The sequence below is a fragment of the Malaya genurostris genome, chromosome 3 (assembly GCF_030247185.1).
Source record: "Malaya genurostris strain Urasoe2022 chromosome 3, Malgen_1.1, whole genome shotgun sequence".
NCBI classification, from domain to species: Eukaryota; Metazoa; Arthropoda; class Insecta; order Diptera; family Culicidae; genus Malaya; species Malaya genurostris.
In genome coordinates, this window is record NC_080572.1 from 288,125,925 (window position 1) to 288,152,341 (window position 26,417).

General features: G+C 36.8%; 1 protein-coding gene across 2 annotated transcripts in view; it reads left to right on the forward strand.

Moving 5' to 3' along the window:
* The first annotated feature begins 7,830 nt into the window (after positions 1 to 7,830).
* LOC131434553 (uncharacterized) overlaps positions 7,831 to 26,417 on the forward strand; it is a 71,532-nt gene continuing 52,945 nt past the window's right edge. Inside the window, exon 1 of one of the 2 annotated variants that reach the window (XM_058601372.1) lies at positions 7,831 to 8,115. The gene's annotated coding sequence lies outside the window, so the exon portion shown is untranslated. Of the gene's footprint in view, positions 8,116 to 8,164; positions 8,962 to 26,417 lie in introns of those variants that run through there. The other variant, XM_058601373.1, reaches the window with a different exon arrangement.

Below are 26,417 nucleotides of genomic sequence, written 5' to 3' on the forward strand. Positions count from 1 at the left end.
TATCGATATCTTCTTTATTTAAATATACGTAAAGCTCTTCCCTTTTTTCTGATGGTCTTAGTGATTGTATATTGTTCTGTAATAATTTTAGGTTTTTATTCATCGTTTGTATTTGAGTGCTCTTCTGGGGAACTGTTTTGTTGTTTCTCTATTAGGTCACCGAGCTCTGAGGTGAATTCCTCTATGATGTCGTTTAGTGTGCTGCTGATTCGCAGAAGTAGTTCTTCGTAAGCGATTTCCTGATTTTCCGTTATCATCTGTGCATTGATCGCCGTTTGTAGCTTTATTATTTGTCGTACCACCCTTGTGTTTCTCCAGAACTGCCCTAAGATGTGAATGGTTCTTTCTAATTCACTTGTTTTATGTGTGTTTTCAGCTATTTGGCGTTGCTCTTTGTCTTTGGTGCTTTTGTTTCTGTTTGCTTCTGGTGGTGGCAATTGTGTTTGTTTGTTGGATTGCGTGTGCCTCATTTTTCTGCATTTACATCCATGGAAATTTGTGTTTATACTATTTTGTTCCAACTCCGGAAATTCTTCTTCGTAGTTTGAAAGAATTTCAAAGATATTGTTGTTCTTTAAGTTTTTTTCCGCCTCCTGGAAGGTTATTTTGTCCCGTTGCATGATTTTTGATAGGGCCTCTTGCCTGCGCCTTTCTGGGCAAGCCCGGTCGTCTGCGTTGTGCTCTCCGTTACAATTGATGCATCTGTTTACATTGCACATTTCTTCATCATGTGTGTCACCGCATCGTCTGCATTTTTGACCTCTTTTGCAGTCGCTTGACTTGTGTCCGTATCCCCAGCACGATTTACATTGCTTTACTGGGAACAAGTAAAGTTCTGTCTTGAAGTAGCATCCGTAAAGTGATATCTTGTCTGGTAGCTCTTTACCTTTGAACGATATTTTCACGTTGTTCGTGTTATATAGTTTTTTGTTTTTATCCAGTTTCTTCAACCGCTCAACTTGGATTATTTCTTTGTTCGACCGAAGGTTTTCTATCAATTCTTTTTCTGTGTACTCTGTTGGTATGTTTTTAATGATTCCCATCGTTTTTTTGAGTATGTTGGGTAAGAAAGTTTTCAGATTGCTCGCTTCTAAATTTGTTTCTGTCATTTTTATCGCATCCTTAGCTGCAAGAAATGTTATTTTAAATCTGAATTTACCTATTGCGCAGATGTCCGAGAAGTTTTTTATTTGGTTTTCATTTAATAGTTTGCCGACGCCCACCGGATGTTTTCTTGTGTTCTCATCGTAACTTTTTGGTTCCAGGTAAACGATAAATTGCTCCTTTCCATCCGCTCCTTTAGACTTTAGCACAAAATCGCTCCAAGCGTCTTGTGCGATTTTTTCCGTTTGACTTTTCCCAGTTTTGGTTGCATCCTCCGTGGCTTTTTTATATTGCTTTCTCGTTTGGATTTGTGATTTTTTCATATTGGCGCGTAACTTCTGTTGATGATTTTAGGTTAGGTTTTACTCGTTCAAATCACGCACCCTGACGCCGTCGCCATTTTTATATGGTTTTGCGTGTTTGTGCCTATTTGGTTGAGTTTGTAATTGATTTGCTTTGCTCTGGTGTTGTGATTACTGCTCTATCAGTCACTCGCAACTCGGTTTAATTTAAATTTTTCTCTTTCTGTATGCTCTTTTTGTATGATAAACGATCGATAACTTTTACGCTCGCTGTACGTCTATTCAGCTTGCCAACCCGGCTTGGATTTTTGTGTGCTGTACTTTCAACTTCTTAAAAGTTCTGCATGTGCTTTTAAGCAGCAAGAAAGTGGATGTTTGAAACTAAGACAAGACCTGACAACTGGCTTCTTATTCTTCCTTCCGAATCATTCTTCTCGTCATGTTCGCCCTGTGGAATAAATACCAACGTATCGGCTACAGTGTAGCCATATTTACAGATTTTTTATTAACTATGATAGAAAAAAAAATATTACATTTAAATTTTTAGACTTTATGTTTTTGATTTGAAATGAACATGAAAAATGTTTTGGTGAATGCATTTCTTTATTATATATTAATGCTTAAAAACAATTAATTTAGTTTTGATGACAAAACACGAAATATCTCATGTTGAACGCAGAATCGAATCCATTGTTGACGTATTACCGGATCTTTTGGAAATCGGAAACAGTCAAGTTTGGATAGAAATGCTTAGTGCGACCACAGTGTGCAACACAACAGTTCATTCTTCTCGTACAACTAAACACACTTTCGAGTTTACACTAATTTAACAAATCTTTTTTGGTTACACTTTAATTCACTAAGGCTGTGAACCATTTCACGGTTAATTTTAACTTTTGGTTAAAATCTGACACTTGAGTGGTTATTTGGTGTCGAGTAGTTAAATTTGACTAAAACTGTGGCCCATTTCAAAATTTGACGGACGGAAAGTTATTTGGGTTTATTTTCCACTGGAAATAATTTCAACTAAAGAATTAGTATTAGAATTTTCATTGCGAGATTTTTTTCAGTGTTGGAAAATAACTATCGATCTGTCAAAAATAACCATGCTCTCGAGCAGGGTTATTTTTGACAACATCAAATTCACCACTCGAGTGTCAGATTTTAACCAAATGTTAAAATTAACCGCGAAATGGTTCACAGCCTAAAAAGAAAAACGACTTGATGTCTATTTTAATTACACAGTGCTGCCACTATAAACATTTATTACCAATGAGATTGAAAAAAAGTGAAACATTCTCCGAAAATTTTCATTTTCATTGTACATTTTAATAAACTTGTTTTTTTTTTGATTTTCTTTATACTTGGCATTATTGCTCGCGTACCCTGCAAAAGTTTTTTCTTTTCACAATGTGCATTTAGCAACATCAAAATCAGCCAATCAGAAACTGGTCCATTTTGGAGCAAAAGCAGCCCCCCAGATGTCAGGTCTTGTCTAAGGTTTGAAGTAACGCTTGAGTTTCTGGTTGCTTGTGAAATGGCAAATAAATCGTCCACCGAAGGCCGATTCGGAACTTCCGTTTGCCGATGATGATACAGACCATTGAACCACGCACCATTTTTCTAGCTCAACAAACCCGGCAGACAGAGGTTCATTGTTGAGCCATTTCCAATGTGAGGATGCACGATGCAAAAAATTATCATTTTTGCGATTTTTTCCAGAATTATCGTTCAACAAAATAAATTCAAATGTTTTTCATGATAAAAAGCATCATTCAAACAACATTTTGTAATTTTTTCGTGAAAAAATATTGAGAAATAAGTCGGTATTTTTGAGAACGCTTCTTAAAAATCATGATTTGAGGTGTCCACTGTATCTCAGCGCAGACTAATCAGAAATGAACAAATGAACGCAGCATAGTTAGAAAAGAAGATTTTCTAAACCCCAACGTTTCTGTTTGATTTTTTTAAATTTTTTTAAATTTTTGATGCCTGTTCAATGTGAAAACTACGATTTGAAAAAAATGGTGCAGTAGTTTTTGAATGACGATGGACACGGACTTTCAAAACCTGCTTTCGAGGAAAACGCGTTTAAAGGTTTTTGTCTATAAAATCAATGGAAACAATTAATTACTCCAGGGAGCCCGTAGGGTCTAACATTTTCAAAAAATCATATGTTTTCTTTCATAATTTATTATAACGAAACATTTTAAGAACGTTTTGTCAAGTTTTGAAGTCAATCGAAGTAGAAATCTTGGGCCTGTGCGCCGAGCTCTTGCTTCGTAGAATGAGATTGCCATAGATAAAGGTCCATAACTTCCAGAGTTTCGTTCCAATATGCTTGAAAATTTCACAGAATATTCTTTAAATGTTTTACTATAAGAATATATAAAGAAAATAATAAATGATTTTTCAAAACTGTTAGACCCTACCCGCCCCTTAATCGATTGTCACACGTTTAGATTGAAATTAACTCATACAAATTCTATCTTCGATTCGTGTTGCAGTTCCAAAATTTTAATTACAATTCATTTAAAACGACAGCCATAAAAATAATTTTAGTAAAACTAAACACAAGATTATTCACGCGAAAACCACACGCTGATTATTAAAAAAAAGATATCATTTCACTGCTCACTGGATTAAGAGGCGGGTAGGGTCTAACACTTTTGAAAAATCATTTATTATTTTCTTTGTATTTTCTCATAGTAAAAAACATTTCAAGAATATTCTGTGAAATTTTCAAGGCTATCGGAACAAAACTCAACAAGTTATAGACCTTTCTCTTTGTTTATCTCATACTGCGAAGAAGTAAGAGCTCGGCGCTCAGACCCAAGATTTATGCTTCGATTGACTTAAAAACTTGACAAAACATTCTTGAAATATTTCATTATAACAAATTATAAAAGAAAAAATATGAATTGTTTCCAGTGATTTTATAGACAAAAAAACTTTAAACGCGTTTTTCTCAAAAGCAGCTTTTGAAAGTCCGTGTCCATCGTCATTCAAAAACTACTGTATCAATTTTTTTCAAACTTTGCAAACACTTTCTACATGTAAAATACCAGACCCCAACGTTTTCCTTTTCGTTGTTTGCTACTTTGGGAAGGTTTTACTGCTACAAAATGGAGGATTTTTTTTCATGAAAAATCATAGCTTTGACTTTAAACAACCGGCCGAAAATTATAAAAAAATTTTAAAAAAATCAAACAGAAACGTTGGGGTCTAGAAAAACATCTACTCTATCTATGTTGGTATAATTTGTTGATTTCTAATTAGTCTGTACTGAGATACAGTGTACATCGCAAATCGTGATTTTTAAGAAGCGTTCTCAAATATACAGTCTGTTACATAAGAGCGTGCTCACGATTACTTGCGATCGGTAAATTGGAATGGTGTGATATTTTTTTTAACACAGAAGGCAGTAGTGTTCTCGATGCTATGCGAGAATAAATCAGCTGACTATTATTTACAATTCGATTTCAGCATTTTTCCAAAATGAGTACCGCGTATGCTATGCGCTTCGAAGTAGTTTTTTTGTGCTCGCACCCAAAAGGTCCCAAAATAACCCAAGCTTCCGCGGCGAAATACATGCTAAAGTCGAAACAGTTTGTGAGTAAGTGGATGAATCGTTTTAAAGAGGTGAAAAATGTCGGCGACTTTCCAAATCACGGCTCCGTCGGTGTATTGTCGGAAAAAGATGAAAAAGTGATTTGAGATCTGTTTTTGAAGAATCCGACATTAACTTTACGCGAAGGTGCTTCAAAATTGACCAAAAAAGGTTCAACTATATCGTACGAAACAGACATTTTTTTTTTATTTAAAAGATATTTTATTCAGGCCTATTTGCGTACAAGCTTTACGTGGCCGATTTAGCTGACTTTTTAAATAAAAGATTTTTTTTTGTATTGGATCTCGTTGTCACCCTTTTTCTAGGGGGAGAGGAGCTTCCATTTTCCTCCTGCGAGGATAGAGGGGCACTTCATTCGTGGTTCGTCTCGTCATCCATTGCCGCATCGGTGGTATTGTTGTTGATTTCGTTGCTGGTTGCTGTAGATGCGCTTTGTTGTACATTGTTTGCAGTTGCTGGTTGGTTGGATGGTAAGCTGTTAACTGCAGCTGGTGTACTTTGTTCTATAGGGGATACGTTGGATGGTTTCGTTGAAGGGGATACTTCCCTGTTTTTGGTGGCTGTCACATGTGTACTGGGGTTGCTTGGGGTTGATGTGAAGGAAGCACCGTTGTCCTTTGGTATAGTTGTCTCCTTGTCCGGTTTATCACATGGCTTACCGTAGTGAACAGCTTTTTGGCAATATTGACATGTGGCCATCTGATTGTCATAGGTAACAAGTGATTTGCACGGTATTCTTGTATCCTGACCGAATGTCACATAAGAAGGTATAGGCCTCCTCAAGCGCATGCGTAACAAACGTACGCCATTTAGAATACTGGGGAAAAAATTCTTCCACTTTTTTTTTTCGATAGAGAGAATCTCTCCATAGTTTTGCGAATATAAGGATCGATGACGCTTGAGGGAAGATCATGCACACGCACTTCTACAGCACTATCTTCCATATATACTGGAATGTTGTACTTGATATTTTCATGCTCCACATAGTGCACATTATTATTGTCTTTAGCGAATTGAATTGCATCCAACTCTTTATAGAACTGGATATAAACAACATTATTGGTCTTATTGCATTGGAGTAAATGCACACGTTTAATGTCAAGATTCATTTGCTCCTTAAGCAAACCTTCAAGTTCTCGTATCGAAGGTCGAATTTTGCACTGTCTGAAGTCAACAATAATTGTATTCTTTCGTACCGACGGTAGCTTCTGTTCGTTTGGTTCACTCATTTTCGAGGTCTATTGTTCACTACACAATACTGTACTTGGTTTCTTCTGTCCCCAACGTAAGCGCAGAGATGCCAGGTCTGCAGATTTGTCTGTACATAAATCTGCAGATTTGGGGTATAGTGCTGCAGACATTTTTTGTTGTGCAGACTTTTACAGACTTTTGAAGTTCTCGCAGACTTTCGTCTGTATTCACAGACTTTTGAAATTTCCGCGGACCCTTTTTTTTTTTTTTTGCTCGCCAAGTCAGTTTTGCGGGTCATACTTTATAGAGAAATTGCTGCCAGCAAGACATACTTGCTGACTGCAGATTTTGTTTAGCTTTACAGACCCTGTCTGCAGACATTTGAAATTTTTACCTGGCATCTCTGCGTAAGCGGTTTTGTTTGTCGACTGACTTGGATGAGATGTAAACCCGAACTGATCGCAGACATTTTATCGCAAATAATTTGAAATTTCGAAGTACTTTGCAAAAAACCAACGTAGAGTGAAAAACATGTGCAAAACCGTCTTGAATGGGCCATGGTGCCAATTGAAACGTTTGGGCACAAATAAAGATAAAGCTTGGGAAGAACCACACAATTTAAAGCAGCTTGTTCGTCGAATGAACAAAATTTGGAGGTCGGTTTTAAAAAAATACGCGCAAAATTTCGCTCAAAGTATACCTGGAAGATGTCAATCCATTATAAACGCTGAAGGGGATTGGACTTGCTAATAATGTTTTCGCATGTAAGTTTTTGATCTAATAAAACACTATTCAAAAGCATTTTCATTTTCTCACAACAGTGACCACGCTCTATAATGCTTTGTATTATGCGAAACGTTTGAGTTTATTTGGTTGAACGATAGTTCTGAAAAAAAATCGCAAAAATGAGTTGTTTCTTTTTCATCAGGAGCTTGGAAAATCATTATTTCGACAGGAAATGACGACATATACGGCATGGTTCGAAGAAAAGCGAGTACACATTTAAAAAAAAAACAATATTTGCGTAAAGATCTAAAGAGCCGCATGTGTTTGCCGACCCCTGATCGAGCCAAATCTAATCGCCTAATAGTAGACTTCCCAAACGTGCCATGCACGAGCGATAAGCGCACAGCCCATTCAACACGGAACTGCCTGCAACAGCCTGTTAGATTCAAATCAGCTGGAGCGGTGAAACTTTTTGCAATTGCGCACATTTTCTGAGCATAACAGTTCCGAAATGAATGTCCTCTCTCTGTCTCTCGCTCTTTCTTTTTCTCTTACTTCCTACCAGCCCCTCATCCGTGCACAATCCAATGATTGTGATTTCCAAGCAAATCCTCTTATCACGGAAAACGGAGCAACATCGCACGGTGGCTCAGTTATCCTTCGTTTCGCGTTTTGTTCGTTCCGTCAGGATACCCGAACGGGGGACTATCGGATGCTGTTGAATCTCTCGCAGTTCGTCCCGAAATCCGCTGTGGGGTCACCCTTCGGCGGTGCGGTGGCAGTTATCCCGGAGCATATAAAACGGGCTAAAGAACCGAAGGCGATGTCGTACCGTGCCCGATGATGACAGATCCCTATCCGAACAGTTCGGGGGCGACTATCGAAGCCCGTTGAGCTGACTTCATCCATCATTCGATTGCGAGACTTACAGACATTCTAAATCAAATTCTTCCAGCAGCTTTTGCGTCGGTCGTGTGCTAAGTCATCTAACCATACTTTTTGCATTTTGGTGTGTTGCAAGTGAACAATGAGGTGTTTCCAGCAGATGGTCTGGTTCGGTTTCATCTTGAATGGTAACCCGTAAAAAAAATAATAAAATGTGCAAGTGAAAAAAGTTTGGCTGAACTCCCCGGATTTAACCGTCAGTAATTTGAAGCCTGAGTAAGTGCACCTTACTGATGGAACCTTGAAAATTGTTTAAGGATGCAGTATTAAATAAAACTCTCCTATTTTGCTCTCGGTCTGTTTGCCTGCACCCTGCTTCCACGGTGTACGGTTTCCAGCCTCTCAGCCGAAGGGTGATGAAAAACTGCTGATTGGTGCAAACAAATTTCCGCAGAAACCGTCAATAAAGTCAAGCCACGTTGATGAGATGTTGGTCGGTCAAGCCGTTACGTGTTTTGTGTATAAGAAGAAGCTACTTCCCTCCCTCCCCACATCATCTCCTGTCAGCAGCCGAAACCGATGGTTCCGCAATTCTATGCAACGGTTGAGTGTATGTATGTGTGCCCCTGGTCGGTTTTTTGGTGGGCGGAAGTAGGGTGGTAGTGCAAGTGTTATCCGCAGAGTTGAGCATGCATGTAAAAATAACTAGACTCTCGATGCCATTTTTTGGGGGCCAGAATTATTCGGTTTTGGGCAATCAAATTTCCTGTGTGACAAGCTCTCGGTATACTCTGTAACCCCGAACCTCGGTTTCAAAGGCACAGTGTACAATCTTTATAAATAGTTCAGCGGTTGTCGCCTCACAGGACAGAGGATTGAACGGATCACCCAGGCAAAAAAAAAGGGATGCTCTTTGTCGAATCACGACGCTCTTGTTGTCGGACTGTTAGCAGATGCGAATTTTATTTCGGTTATGAAAGCGAAATCCTTGTCAGGCGAAGATTGGATAAGATTCGAAAAAGGAGATTACCCACTTTGCGCACGATACCACCGTCAGCCGTGGGTCGCACTGTTGTTGGTGGTTTGCCTATAGCTTCTTCACGAACTCTGAATAGCGAACAGGTGAGTGTGACATACGCACTTCAGAGGTAAGGTGATATCCCCGTTCGTGTTATAATGGTTGAATGAGAGCTTGACGATATGTATCTGCTACGTGATTCGAGTGAATAAAAGTGTCGATTCGAAGGGTGAACGTAGACCAATTCAGAAGCCACGCATAACCGAAATGGGTTGATATCTTGATCAATGGCTGGTACTTTTGATATACGTCCCAAGCAATTTATTTTATATCCCATCGCAAACTGTCCCGACGGAAGTAGTTTTGCTAAATAAACCACTGGAATTAGTTCATAAAAAGTTGTATGAGTTTTGTTTTGTTTTGTTAGGACGTTTGGGAGCACAGCTTTGACTTTGTCTGTCCACAATAGTTGATGGATCTGGTAACTTTTAATTTAATTCAATTCATCACTGTTGTGGTGGCACCCGACGGAGGCTGCCACACGTGCCCTTGTTGACCTTGAACTTTATTCATCTATCTAGCAAGGTTGGTGGTTCCTAAACTATTTTGAGGTTGTTGTGCACAGTGTTGGGAAAATCATGATCAGAAAAAGTTCATTTCAGTATCACTTGTGAAGAAAATCACTTCCGAGATTCTCATTTATGAAACGAGCATCCACAAAACTCAGAACGTTGAAGTTAACAAGTGATTTTTTGTGTCAGTGAAACTTGATGACGAATTTTCACTCACAGAAATATCGCGAAGAGATGAACGAAAGGGAGAAGATTTTTCGATGATATTTCGATGCAGAATTTTCACAACGCTTCAGTTCGATATCGAAGTGATTCGTGCAAGATTTAATTATAATATTTTCACCAATAATAAAATCTCTGCTGAATAAATTCGAAACTGAGAAATAATCTGTCCAATTCAGTATTTCGCCCGAATCGGATTTTTTCGATAGAAAACGAAATTTTGCATACTGTAACACATGGATCAAGTCCCGAGACTAACAATGGAAACAACATTTTTTTTTCATCAACATAATCACCTTTAGGGTGATACAATGGTTCCAAGGTTTTTTTTTTTTCGATTAACTACTTTCTGAATCATCGACTCGTTGCTGTTTTTGTTCCATCGAAAGCAATCGCGGCACCCACTTGGAAAAAACCTTTTTCATGCTCAATTTTTCATGAAGGATAGTAAATACACTTCCATATGATATCTATATCATCTCAGCAATCTCACGGAGCTTCACTTTACGATCTTTTATTATAATTTTTGTCACTTCACTCACATTTTCCGGTGTAACGGCTTCCACAGGTCTACCCGAGCATTCCGCGTCATTTGTGTCGGTACGACCACGTTTAAACTCGGCGAACCACCGACAAATCGTTGCTTTTGATGGACAAGAGTCCGGATGACATTTTTCAATCCATTGTTTCGCTTGCACGGTGTTTTTACCCATTAAAAAACAATGTTTTATCAAAACACGAAACTCGGTTTTTTACATTTTTTAAACAAACTACAAAACGACTTTACTCCAACCTCGATAACTCAGCTGTTTCTGGTCGGATCGACTTAAAACCGACCCGTTTCAAGCAAAGGTTAGTACTCTAGAAAGACGTGGTTACTGGTTTACTACGAGCGCCATCTCTGCTTTAGTCTCGGGACTTATTGATCCATGTGTTAGATGCAGACCTTATAGGCCATGGCAATTCAAGGCACTGTTCAGTCCCATAGATAATTATTTATTTATTTTTTTCTATTTTCATATCAGAAGCATCGGATTCTTTAAAATAGAAGTTTGAAAAAAGTTTGAAAGAAGTTTGAAAAAAGTTAACACATTCAATTACGACGAGCAACGCCCACACTCAATGCGAAAATGAAAGTATTGATGTGGAATACATCTTTAAACTAGTATGGGTGTCGTTTCGAATCAACGATAAAATCTTTGATCCTGTCTTAACACACTCAAAAAAATAATCACATCATAGTTACGTGAAAAGTTATGTGGACATTTTACACCCTACATTTCACGTAGGTTTTAAAGGACTGGCATTTAGAAGCGGTTCAATGCATAATTCAGTAAGAGCTACGTATTTCATAGATAAAATGTAGGGTACTGTTCATATTACATCCACTTATCAGTTCATATCACATCGAACGTGAATTCGATTCGATTTGAATGTATGGAATCGGGACAGTGATGCCAAGTATTAAAAATGACACAATATTTTCAATAACGTTCTAGCGATCCACCAAGCGATCATTTTAATCAAATTAGACTATTCAAATTATTACAAGGTTGTGTACAAAAAACGACCGATTTCGATGACAATAAAGATGCAGTAATTGAAACATTAACGAAATTATATTAATGGTAGAGATCTCGATTCTAGGTTCTAGATACAAGGAATACCAGAATATTTCCACTGCTTTGTAAAACAGGTTTAGTTTAAATGTTTATTATATTGGATAGCGCAGGCGTTATTGTAAGGAACTTTTTCTAATATTTCCTATACTTTCGTTATGTGCCATCCTATTTTATATTGAACCTAACATATATATGTTTATGTTTTTTTTCACTTTTGACCTGTTGATATCGTGCTTTATAAGAGCTCCGGCTATGTCTATGACATTTCCCACGCGCCTTTTTAATTTAATATTAGTATTTGAATAAAAAATATACACAATGAAAGGGGGGTCGATTGTTGGATATTATCCATTTTATAATTGGCTTCACGTGAAAGCGCATTTACAAAGCCAATCCATGGATCGAAATAATAGCAGGCAATGTTGGTGATTGCCGATACTTTGACAGAGAGCAGCTCGATATTTCTCTACATTGTTTGCAACATCGTCAAACTGGTAAAGCACGATATTTCTTCGCTCCGCCTTATACTCTGAGTATTTCACGGCCCTTACCGAATAGATACAGTATTGCAATGATCAGCGCTGTGTGGAATTTTCCAAGAGAGAATCTCCAGTTAACAGTCGCAGAAGATCGAATCGATGATTCGACTTGATGATTCTCATACTAGATTTCAATACTTCAAAACCCGTGTGCGGAAAATTTACAGACACAGACAAGACTTATAAAAAAGTTATATGCACATAGTTCGAATAAGCGGCAAACTATAATATTTTTAAGAGAATCAAAACAACACTAGATGTTAGATGATTTTGTATAACAAAAGCATTTTATGTTCAAATATCTTGAATTTGACTATGTTCCGGAGAAAGATCAAATTGTTTTCTTTTTAACTATTGAATCATATTCTACTGTTAAATGATTATTTTTCATAGTGTAATGTCTAAACTGACGTCTCGAACGAAATTTTGTTAGGTTTTTAAGATTAGCACTAGGAAAAACATTCATCTTTTACTTCCAGTGTGCATTTTTAGAGTGTTTGAATGATTTCCTACATGCAGGAAAAGTTACTGTCAAAATAAATTACAATAACTAATTTCGACTAAACCTAACGAATCATTTTGTTGATATAGTGATCATAACAATTCTGGTTTGATTCAACCAATATTTTTCTTTTACATTTGTTTAGGACAGCCATATTCTAGTTTAAAACAAGCATATTTTGTATATTTTTTTTATTTGTCAATTTTATAATGTATCTTTTTTAAAGTTAAAGCATAGAACCAAATTACAAACACATGAACAAAATATTTCAATATCGACTTGTAAGTTAGAAAATTTTACATTACCTACCCCCTTCTCATAGGCCCCCAGAATTACCTCCCCCAAGATTACTCTTATGATCTTCCCTGAGTTGCGCAAGAAGTATCTTTACTCGTCAATAGTACCGATTTTTGCCAAATTTGCTTGGTTATATCTTCTACCTTCGTGCTAGGGACAATCCCTTACATCAAAAAAATACTCTTATGACAACCTTTGTAGAGCATGAAGTACCTGTGCCAAGTTTGGTAAGAGCACGTTAAATTATACTATGGAGTTATAATGCAACATACATAGGCATGCGCCAATATTGTTCATGTAGCGATTGTGATGCCATTGTGATAGAATTATTTATCGCAATTATCCACTTCCCGTCCGATATAATCGAATCGTAAAACGAGAATGAGCGACCGTTTGTTGCTTCAGAGCGAATCCCCATAGCAGTGTTCTAACCCGTGATGCTCAGACGGGTCATCGAGAGAAATTCGCTCTAGCACTGGTGTCCATTCTATGTTCAATGAACCATGCCGGTTTTTTTGTTGCTGAGGTGATATACGTCTCTCTTTGATGGCACTGATTGAATCGTGTGAAGAGTTGCTAGTGAGCGTTCTTTGATATGATAAAAGCCATCCTTGCTCCTGAGTTTCGTAGAGGTGGAGGTTTTGAACTAGGAGAACTAGTTTTTTTAACCGTTCGCGAACGGAATGCCCATCTTTAATATAAATATAGCTAGATCAGATATAATTATGGAAGCATACTGGTATGCATTATTTTGGGTGTTGCGTCTTCATTCAGGCCAGGATTTTATGAATAAATGGAGTGAAATGGAACGATGAACCTATTTTTTATACACGATTCCTTTTTGTTGGATTTTTTGCCTTCAACTATTTTAAAAACTTTGGTATAGCAAAAGGCAAATTTCTCCTAGAATTCAGTTTGAATTAAAATAATCGAAATCTTTTCTGTTTCGAATTGTAATACTGCGCTGTTGACGCACAAAATAACGTGTTTCTACACAATTTTTTGTTCATTGCACCGGGTATGATTTTGTATTTGTGAATTCACGCGAACCAATATCAGCATGCTAAATTCAAGGCAAACCTCTTTGTTTGATCTCATTATTTAAACAGCAAAATCCTATCATTAATTTATACAAAAATCGTTCTATAATGTGATTTGTTCAACTCACGCCTACGATGGCCAACATTAATCATCTAACTGATTACATTGCACACAATTCATCTTCTGGTAAACAATATCAGAAATTTTTGGTCCTGTTTACGGTATAGCTAGAACACTCATTTGCTTTCCATCATTAAATCATTTGGCAAGCAATAATGTTGATATCCAATTAAGCACGTGGCTCAGAATGACAAATCACATGAATCAAGTATGCATGTGAAAATTTCACACAAAACAACTCGTTGCGCGCCAAAAGATTCTTTCAACGATCTAGTAGGGTAAGGGCTCCCTATTTCATCTCATTTGTAAGAACGTTACATTAAAAACCTGATTTAGCCACTAAAATCACTATGATTTTTTCATATTGCTGCTTAATTCGTCTTGCTACACATGGAGAATTGATTCACGTTCCTTGGAAATTAAAATAATGTTCAAAAAATCAGCTAAAAGCACTTCTGATATGTTCACTACTCTGCTCCTAATTCCATCTCAAAGGATTTTTATTCATCCTATCGGATTTTTATTCATCCTATTAACACAATCAAAACAAAACTATGCACTATTACACTCTCAGGTTCAAAATGTCCGATTTTTTCTTAAAAATGGCCTGATGCCAACTATAAGATAATACGCGATATTTTTAGAACCAGTTTTGAATCATTTCAACGTTAAAAGATTTTTGGGTCGTTTTCGTTACCTTTCGTTTTAACTTTAAAATTTTACTGTTGAGTTAATTTGGTAAACTTAACAACAAAACAAAAAAGGAATTGTTTTTATTCAGGCATTAGCCCTTCTAAAAACAAAATGCAGGCCAGAGATGTCATTTATACAGATTTATCTGTATTGTATAGGTTTTTGCGTTGATTTAAATCAGAGCACAGATTTTATACAGATTTCCTAAATGTAATACAGATTTGTACAGGTTCATTAAAAGTGAGAAGTAAAAAATTAGACTTTTCTCTGTGAGTATCTATTACTATTTGATTGCAGTAATTCTTTGAAAGTTCAGTAATTAACGGACAAATCGCATGTTAAAATGGAAATCTTCGCAGATATGAAGAATTATCTTTTAACATCATTTTATTAGTGAAAACAGATAGAGCAGATACATTTTTTCTATGGAAATATCTGGCATCTCTGTGCACAACCGATGAAACACACACACATTTAACTGCGTTATGTTGACATACAGCGGAAAGTAACCAGTGCTGCTGGATTTGCCACAATGGTTATTTCATTAGTATTTAACACGCTCTTTCTGGTAATATTCGAAGCCGAAATAGTTTTTTGGAAATATAAATATCAGTAATATAATTAAACTAATATCGCGGATAACAAAAAAAACTTTTTGTTGATGATAATTTGAAGAAGAAAAATGTAACTAAGACTGTTACTTGGTTAAAATGAAGCATGAGACTTACCTCGAACTTATTCTCAGGGGCACCTATCTGCTTCTGTTCCTAAACGTTGGCCGCCGTTTCACGCCGGCCCGAGTGTACTCTGCATCGACCGGAGGCTGGGCACTCACTCTCGTCCTTTATCGGTTTTGGGGTGTTGGGCCAGGACGGACAAGTGGCCTGAGACGATGTACCCGAGAGTTGCGTATCACCAATGAGATACAATTTTCACCCGGTTCACGAGCGATCAAGCACTACGCGGAGTGAGGGGGAAGAGGGGCGATATAGTAAATTGGGTAGCACACACACCGGGTTTATTCGATATCACACGGCCAAACTCGCGACACCACTCGATTCCCGTCGAATGATCAACACTGTTTCACTAGACCGTTCTCCCTTTTCTTAACTTAGGTCTTCACTTTAGCCCAAGGGACCTTTACGGTAATCGATTCTTCTCGGTGGTTTTGTCGTGAATACGACTTACTTTACTATGGGGTGCCTTTTCAAAATTTACCCTCTGAGAGAGTGATAAGTTTTTGATCGTGAATATCTCTTGTTGTATCTAACGAATCAACATAATTTTTGCTACATGCCATCGGAAATATGATCACAATTTTATGATAAAATTTTCAGTTGTGTGACATAATCTCAAATAGTTCAAAATTAAACTTTTCTGAAATGTTTGGTATAAACGAGTATCAAAGAGGATAATTCATATGGCGCGTTTGCCTTTCTCGTATTTTGAAAGCTCATAGCTCAGTGATCTGTGGAAGGATTTATATAATCTAACTACCAATAGAATCGAAATTTTTCAACTTAAACGTGTATAGCAAAAGCATTGAAGTATTTCAATAGTACACTATTGAAAAACCTATCACATTTGACCCATGTCAGCACCAGCCAATCAGAACGCGTTCTGAGGAAGAGAAGAAAATAGCTGCTGCTGTACAACAAATCGTTAAAGAAAAATGTTCCGAAAAGTGATGAATATCGTAGTGAGTTCCTCAATTTGGTCCTTCTGAATGCTAGAAACGAATCCCTACAGCATATTGATAGTTTCTTTCAATAAATTATGCAAATCCGAAATGAAATAATCGACATTAAAGTTCTATATGCGGCTATTTTTATAGCCGTTAGGACCGCCCATTAGTGAAAAAGCTCATAAAAGGAAATCTCTTAACAAAAATTGAATCAGTTTGGATTCTATCGCCACTGCGAGCAGATGTGTTTTGTGTCTTCTGCACAGCTAGAATTACGCAATTTGACCCTTCTGAATGCTGGAAATGAATCCCTACAGCATATTGATAGTTTTTTTCAATAAATTATGCAAATCCGAAATGAAATAATCGACATAAAAATTTTGTATGCGGCTATTTTTATAGCCGTTAGGACCGCCCATTAGTGAAAAAGCTACAAACGAAATCACATAAAAGGAAATCTCTTAACAAAAATTGAATCAGTTTGGATTCTATCGCCAATGCGAGCAGATGTATTTTGTGCCGTTTGCAAAGCTAGTTTCGCTTCCGACAAGAGCGATTACGTCACAGCTGCCAGTCATTTCGATGGATGAAAAAGCATCGTTGGAAAGCATTATAAAAAATCAGCCGTTCTAATGGCTCTAAAAGTTTTCTGAAGAACTATTAGGATGTGTTGTTCGCAAATCGAAAGAAAATATCCTCAGTTTAGTGCAAATGTAGAACAGTTTGGTTAGATTTTTGCACTTTTCGCTGTGTGAAATTCACAGTAATCGAGATCAAGTGAAGCCTTCTTTGTTTTTGTGAAAAATGTGGAAAAGGGGAATGCTTGCATAATTCATACAATTGATCAACTAATTGATATTCGGAAGTGTTAAGGAACATGTCATTTGTTTTCGTATTCACGACATCCAGTTATGTCTCTGACATTACCCACCCGCCTTTTTTCGTTTTCGCGCACGTAATTTCTTCGACCGATAGCGCAAAAACAATATCGTTTTGTAACATTATGAGAAAACCTGACAACTTTGCGAAACCAAATGAGATGAAAACAAAGCGCAATCAAGTGAACTAAGTGAAAAACTTTCATCTCATATTTTTGAAGACTTTTATTGCTTGTTGGGCAGTTTTTGAAGTTAATTAAACAAGTGGCAAGTGAACATTACTAATTATGAAGTCATCCAGCGATCAATAGTAGTGTAATTGTGCGAAACAATGATCATGTTTTGAGACGAATTGTTTAGTAGATATTCAGAAACATGACGAACTGTAAATCTTGAGACGAAAATGTGTCCTGAATCGAAAAGTGAGTTTATTTTAAATGAAAAAAACGATCACCGCAGAATTTACAACCATTTCTGCCAATGAAAAAGTTTGACAATAGCTTAAATATTCATTTTTAAACATTTCACAGTTTGGTTCAGGTACGTTGTAAGATATTATTCATAATCAAAAAAATGAGGTGAAGGGATGAGATGGAAATAGGAGCTCAGATGAAATAGGGAGCCCTTACCCTATTCTATTTCTCAGCGGCGAAATACTGAGCATCTCGTTGCGCGCCAAACATCAATCGTAGATCTAGTAAGCATAGGCGACTTTTCCAACGGAAAATTCCATTGTCCATACAAAACAACTTTATGAATTTTTCCCACTTTTCCGGTAAGTTTTCCTATTTTTTTATGTATGAACCCGGTGGGGGTAAAAACGGATCAAACAAAAAAATGATCATGTGAATCCGTCTATCCGTTCTTACGTGATGCGATTACAAAGAAGGATCTCTGCATTTTATATATATAGAAAATAATGTTGTTTTACCCACCGGCTGATAGAGAATTAAACATAACATAAAAATAAAGATATTGAACCAAAAATTGACATCATAACATTGAGACTAAGCACGGCTAGGTTTTTCATTTGACAAACATCAATGTAACATTTTTTTGAATGTATTCTTACATATTTGATGTGACCGTAGAGCTAGCGTAAACCAAAAAATAAACCATCTAACGAAAATCAGAAAAAATATTTTGTTCAACCAAGTTGATTAATTTGGTAATTAATTCACCCAAATATTATAAACATGACTATTTTGCAAACGATGTTTTAAAAACATAAAAGGAAAAATCGATCCGCGGTATTTGCAATAATTCGACATAGAGTTTCTTTTTAAGAGGATTGATTCACACGTGTTTTTTCATGCAGTTTGTTTAGGTGTTTAAATTCATAAACACAAAATTAAAACTGAAGCAATAAACGCAAGTAAACACGTTATTTTAGGCGTCGTCGTTTTTTAAAAACGCAATATTTTAACTGTTAATGATTCTGATTGAAAGAAGTTCGTCGTGTTTTTCACTGAATTTATGTTGCAAAAATTACCATCGTAGCAAAAACACGCCTGAAGTTATACCCAACAACGTCAAGTGCGTTACGTTTAAATTTCAGCGAAATCAGTCCAAATGGATCATGATCCGAGAAGTTTTAATCAACTAATATTTTATTATTATTGAGGGATTTAGAATTAAGCAATCTAATTTAGCAAAAGTAAGATGTTTTTTTTCAGTTGTCTCAAAAAACAACTAACTAAAATCAGAAAATCAACTAATTTTTTCGCCAAAATGCTGATTTCGGTCTTTCAGTGTACAGATGCACCTTCGAGAAAGTTCAATAGCAGTAAGTTTTTAAGCGTTAAGCGTTTTTAATAACATTGACATGAACTGTCCGAAAATACATTACTGGTAGGTTTAATTAAAACATTTATGCTGTAGGAATATCTATTCAGAACATGGACAACTTGGTTTACAATTAACTTTTATATTCTTCTGCATACTTTCACTGACATAAAACGGCCACTACATAACTAACATAAATGACGTTCATTTGTCATTGAAATGAATAGGATTTTTGAGCTGCGTTTTGCCGTCTTCGTTCTCCGCCACGTGACAGCATTTTAAAACAGTAATTTCGTTTACCTGAATGGTTATAACAAAATCACCTGATATGTTAGTTAAATCAATAACATTTTAGTGAAAACAACCAGGACGTGAAACAACAATTGCAATATTGTAATTTTGTGCTCTGCGGGTTCTCCGTGTGAAAGCAAGGGGTTTCATATTCACAACTTGCAAATATTTGTGCAACATTTTTCGTTCGTACATTTTTTTTAAGAAACCGTTTGGAAACTTTAAATAAAATTTCCTGTTTTCAAACCATACTCGGTTCGTGTACTTCAAATCATAATCCGGTTATTTTTCAAGCCAAGCGGTGGAATGTTCTTCCGGCGAAAGGTTCGCAAGTTGGTATTCAACTTAGCGCAAATAAAATGACAAAACCTGAACGATAAATTATTCACTTTTCAATTACTGTATCTTACAATAGTACGAGTTTACAGGTGCTCTTGGTGCTTCTTCGTAATATTTGTCTTTACGTCATATTGGAAAATGATTATTTCTTACCGCACGTGAAGTTGGGACTGCGGTGCGGTGCTTTTATTCTGCACTGCTCTACTCTTGTTTCCTGCAACAAAAGGGATTCGTTCGGTCTCGGACTGTACAATCGAGTAAAAAAGAACGTGAATGTTTTAAATATAAATTTGATATGAATAATTCGAAAAGATTAAATAAAATAGAAAACAAACGGACCGATCACATTTCCGTCGGAAAAGTTCCTCGTAGTTAAACAGTTTTTTTTTTGGTTTTCTGATTTATCACTCGACACTCGGCAGATTTATGCAAAATAGGCCCGTGGGACCGGACCCAAAAAGGTTAACGGTTGACGACGACGACGAATGTCAGAAAGATCACATTGGCGGCTTTTGGCTTCAGAGAAATCGTTCCGCAATCCATCGTTTAGAGACAAAGTTTCCCGTTACAATGAAATGGCCTCGGAAAATGATGATATCCTTCAGAAAGTTACACCCGACGTTCGAATGGGCTGAACGAGAGACAATAAATATAACCCAATGGCAATTTTGATAATCCCCGTAATACCCGTCATCACGATAAACGTCAAATCCACGTGTCTGATTTCTTCGTTTTTACTTCCGCTGGGTAATCACCTCCTCGCTCCCAGCTACTACTAGGGGCTATTACTTCTACTACTACTAGTGGGAGGGAAAACGATGGAGATTAGATGCGAGGAAATTTAATGGTTTTTCGGCTACATAACAAAACAATCCCCAGTCTGCTGCGGGCTGGCATGGAAGAGCAAAAGTGTGAGTAAATGCGAGAAAATCATCCCGTTTTCCGCTCATTCCACAGGGATGCTGTCGTTCTGTGTAGAAACTGAAGGAAGCATTTATCTCGCGTTTATTCTCTTATTTCTACCTCCGCAGATCCCGAGTGGGGGGGGGGGGGGGTGTTGTTTGGCCAAACTGGTAGTTGGCTGGTTTTTGTCTTCGTCGGCATCCTCATGACGATACAGCCCGAACAGTGATATGATTAATGGCGCTATCTTTGTTGTCCGTTGTTTGTCGAGCGGTTTGCTGTTGTTGTTGGTGTTGTGTTTTGGTTAGCACCTGTTTGATGTCATCCGTTCTTCCAGCTGCTCTGTGCAGCGCCAGGAAAGTCACGCTACACCGAATGCCATGCTTATTTAGGTAAATGAACTGTCTTTGTTGATTTTGCGTGTCCTCGCAGGAGAATTTATGGTTGAGTAGGATCGTTCTATTCGAGTGGAATGATTTCTTCTCGTTCGTCAGGTTGGATGTACTGCATGTGAGCACCGGAGGTTTTATTTATTTATTTATTTATTTATTTACTAATATACATAATCAACAGACAAAATATGGTCCTAATGATTATTTCTAAGTATATTTAAAAAACTAGTTTTAATTCGACTGCGCGGGACATGGAAATCGAAACCCGTCGAAACAGCATTGAAAGAACGTTGCAATCCAATGATGGCGCCATTGATTCCATAATTAGTGCGGCGTAAAGGCATTCTGAGGAGGTTGTTGTTGCGAAGAGCTCGTGCGCGAACATTTATGTTTATTTGACAAAGAAGTGCTGAACAATCGACATTGTTCAACAAAACATCGGCGATTAGCAATGCACGGGACAGATCACGTCGCACCTTCAGTGTATCGAGTCCGATAAGCAGTCCGCGGCTGACAAAATGAACGGTCCTGTTGAAGTGGTTGGAAGTTCTTCTGGATGAGCTGTACGGCGTCTGAGAGCTTGAATTGACTTTGCATGTTTTTGAGTGGAACCGGAAAGTTGATGAGTTCTTGTAAATTGAACTTTGCTCTGTCAGTACGGGAATTTTTCAATTATATCACTCTACGGGAAGTCGACGAAGTCCTCTGGGCAGGTATAAGTTTTGTAGAAGCGGAAACTTTCAATCGTTCCTTTTGTGACAATTCTGAACCTACGTTCTTTCTTCCTTTTGAACTTGTTGGAAACTTGTTTGTCTTTCTCATATAATACGTGGATCAAAAAGTTCCGGGACTGAAACATAGATGACGTTACCAACAATTTCAAAAGATACCTGCCGAAACATCAAGACACTCCGATGTTTCGTTCACGAGTTACGGTCATTCAATAGACGTTTGTCTTGATATTGATGAAACAATTTCTTGTTATGATTTATCTTTACTTTTTGATGAAAAATCACAGTGCGAACCAAATATACTATATCTCGATTAATTTTTCAAAAGGGTGTATAAGCAAGTGACAGTTTCTCTTTGTTTACTTTCTCTTGTATTAATTACCAAGCGGTTTCCACGTTTATCACTCAACTCAAAACTTTCGACTTTCAAACAGAATAGTGATATCAAAGAAAATCTTTTTAATCACATCACAATAATCGAAAGAGAGAAAACTGTCACTTGCTTATGCGCCCTAATGAAAAATCAACCGAGATATATCAATATGGATCACTCTTGCGATTCACGAGGGACATCACAATAAAGTATACTACAAATTCTTAATCTTTATTTGAAGTGTACGTTAAATCTAAATAGACGTTACCATGATGAAGGTTATAAGAATATCCCATATAATTTATATTGAAATACGATGAAACCTCACTCTTTACATAATTTATATCATTGGATGTGTCATATGAATCGTACGCAGATGATATTTCATAGACGGCATATGATAAATTATGACATTTAATGGAACTCTACATAAAATCTAAATGATGTTCAATAAATTTTATATTTTCATAATCTTTATGATATTGGTAAGAATACCATATACAAGTTATGCGAAAAGTCGCTAAAACTTAAGCCAATATAATGTTAATATTCATTATATTTTTCTATAGATCGCATGCTCATTATATTTAATAAAAGTTATGTGAAAACCTATAACCTTTATTGAAAGCGTACATAAAATCTGCAACAAGGAAAAAAAGAGGCACTGTTTTCTTAAGCTTAGACATATAAAGGAGTTTGTTTTTACGAAAGAATAATCGTGAATCATGCGGCTTGAAACTGAAAAACGTGCTTAATCCACCTATCAGTGAGATGATACCTTTTTTTTATCAATCCGCATGTGTTTTTTTCATGAATATTCTTCGGTTTTCATGACATTATTTTAATGACCGTCGTTTTAAGCTGCAATTTGACATTTTAATCTCTCATTACTCTATCTGAAAAGGTTACAATCGATTAAACTTTTCATAATATGTCGAAGTGAGTTCCACTTTAGAATTTACGGTAATTTAAGGTACTTCCAGAGCCGGTATTCAGGAACCAGCATAAACCAAACCGATTCGTATGGCCATATGACGAATAAATTGCAATAGTTTTGAGTCCAACTTTTCGGGATTATCATCTTCTATATCGGTTTGAATTTTAAAAATTCATCCTCCTGTAATTCCAGAATCGGAAGTCAGCATTGAATAAAATTAATTAATTTTGTGTGGGACTATAAGTTTATTTTAATTTGAATTTTTTTCTGAAATTCGATTTGGCTTTATTTGAGAAAACGATTGAGCTTTGAGAAACGATTTGATACTGGAGCCGGAATTCGAAAATCGGTGTAGCCGAAGTCAGACAAATTCACCTGATTAGTTTACATTTGTTTCAATATGTTTAAAAATCAGTATAGACATCTTTGAGAAATCGTAGTACGAGTTAAATTGTTGGGTGCCTTCCGAATCGAAAACTGAATACCACTAAAACTGAAATAAGTTTATTTGGTTGTCGACTATTCAAATCAGCAAATCTTAGATGATTCTTAGATATCATTTGAATCTTAGATCGGTTCAGCCATCTACGAGGAAAATAAGTTACACAATTTAAATTTCGTTTCACATATCATCCTGTAGTTCCGGAACCAGAAGTCGGATCCAAACATAATTCAGGAACCTTGTTTAGGAGCATACGAATTTTCATATGAATCTGAGTTTGTAGAAAACATCTTCGAAAATAAGGTAAAAAATTGAGTGAAATTATTTGTCACATACGCATTTGCTGATCTCGACGAACTGATTCATATGGTATATGGGTGTTTTGTTCTTCCAGCATTTATTGCTGTAAGCAGTTTAAATCAATATAATTATGAAATTGTTCAGAATTCGGAAGTACTGCCATCTTTCCAATATGTCATATTCGAACGATTATGTTGCCAAAAACGAACCGTGCTAAAATTGGTCCGAGGCAAAATGTCATGAAAAATAATGCTGTTCACAGTCTTTTTGGTACTTAGAAACTATTGTATGTAACAGTATAAAAAATCGTGTTTTACGTTGCTCCCAAGCCTTTCTTTGCCATACAGCGCTCAGAACTTCTACTGCTGGAATATGGGGGAAAAGTCGCTTACACAAAAAATCCGATATCTCCGTTAAAAATGGACGGATTTTAACAATCTATGGCTTGTTGGATAGCGTGCGGAATCTAAGTCTGGAAACATATTCTGTTTTCAAGGTCAATTGTGACAGATACTGTAAAAAAACTGAAAATTTTGACATAAAACTTCGTATAACTCAAAAAGTAAACATCCGATCTCAAAACCATTCAATAGCGTTCTGGGTGACGGGGAGACCTTTCATTTGCGACTAGTTTGATCCAGCAATCTCTGAGATCTCGACCTCTTAGTTGACAACAGAGATGGCATTTCACCAGAGAGATACACGCTAGAGTCAGATTTTCGCCACACCGAGGATGCAAAAACGAAGCGCCGCACAGAGAGGAAAGCGCATTTCTTCTCAGTGTCGAATAGACAGCATTTGAGTGTGTGCTTGTGGTTAAAGCAGCTGGCGCGAGTGAAACACATTCTCTTCGCATGAATCGCTCACACGCGCTCTCGTCTAAATATACCCAAGTGACCACTGGCGCGTGATGGTGGACGAACACTTCTGTGAACTTCAATTAATAGAGAGTAGATCTGGCCTTGCTATGAAAAATTTGTAAGGAAAACCGAAAATTTTACGATAAATTGTTTTATTTTGCTGATTTTGCGTGTCCACGCTTCATCTACGAAAACCATACAGCAGAGTGCTCACCGGCGTGTACACCTCTGTGAAAGTATCTGCATCCACCTCCGAGAATTTATTAGCTAATGCTCTAGCACTTTGGTGCGATTCAGTGGAAGAGGTAAAAGGAAATAAACAAACGCACTCATGATGCGTGCACACTTTACACAACAGTGGTGTATAAATGTGAAAGAGAAGAGCTCTCGTTGAAGTTGTCAGTGCGAGGGGAGAAATTTTGCTTGCTCTTCGTCACACAGAGGAGATAGACATCTCTGGTTGACAACACACATACAGACACACACACAGACATTTGCTCAGTTCGTCGAGCTGAATCGATTGGTATATGACATTCGGCCCTCCGGGCCTCGGAAAATTTTTCGAAAGTTTGAGCGAATTTATTATATATATAAAAAAAAGGTAAAAAGAGTTGTGTCCTCGATATTCATCGAATGCTCCACACAGTTTTTTTTTTGGGAAGTTCTCAATGTTATTTTAAATCACTGACAAGACAGCTCATTCAACTTCGTTCAAGGATACGACCCAACGGACCATGAAATAAATATCCAGTACGTTTCATAACTCTGTCTAGTAAGAGGATTGAGCCTATCAATATAAACTCGGAAGTGAATATAAAATGCGCTTCATAAATTGTTCCAATGTGTGTTGTGTGGATATCTAGTAATGGTTATAAGCGCTCCTATAAATTTGACTCAGACTAGAAATTTCATTCGTTAAACGAAAATCTTGTAGAAATAACATTAGGAAGAGTTTCATGTTTCATAAGATTATCTTATATATTTGTCATGATGTTGAATACACCAAGTAGCTATCATTGGAAATGCTAATAGTGCAAAATCATTAGAATATCATATAATATGAAAAAGGAAATTTAGCTCAGTGTATGACAGTTTTCCAAATCAGTACAATGAACCAAACAACTCTAAATATATGGAATATTTCACGATATACACTGCACGAAAAAATAAGCTGTAAATACGGTTTAGAATCGCAATCTGATACTAACTCGGATGAGAACATTTTGTTTTTATAAAAATCCCTATTTATGTAAATATCTGTGAAATGTGCACGCAGAACTAAACAAATTGATCTTAATGTTAGTTCCAGAATTTTACCAACATTTCCGAATTAAGTAAGGAGTGTATCGAAAAGTAGTTAGCAACATTGATTATTGAATAAAAAAGCGAAAAAAATAATTTGACATCAGTTTCCGATATATTGTAGAAAAATTACATTTTTATGCATTTCACGGATTATATTAAAAGAAAACCTTGTTTCTGTGAAACGCTCGCACTTTGGTCTTGAAATTCTTCATTAAATTCTGCACAGTTACTTTTGTGACTTTTCTGGTGGCAGCTGTCTAGTATTTTTTGAACTCCTGCATGTTTTGGGACACTGTACCTTCCTTCCGAAAGTGTCGCTTGACGATTGCCCAATACCTTTCAATTGGCCGAAGATCCGGGCAGTTCGGTGGGTTGATGTCCTTTTCCACGAATTGTGCATTATTTTTTGACAACCACTGTAGAACGGAGTTGGCGTAGTGGGCTGAAACCGAAGCCGGCCGGAAGAGAGGAGGAGCCTTATGCTTTTTGGCAGTGACAGAAGGTGCCGAAAAAGTCCCTTACTACAATTTCTTGATTTGAAAATTTACGGTTACGGCGACAGAAATATACAATATCAGGTTGTTTTGTAAATAAATAAATGCTTCAACACAAAACAATTTAGTATATGAATAAACCGTAATTCGCCTCAACGAGAGCTATCAATTAAAGTAAAAGTAATAAGTAGAACTTTTCTTATGCTTACGAATTTTGGAATGATTCGCCTGTTGAATG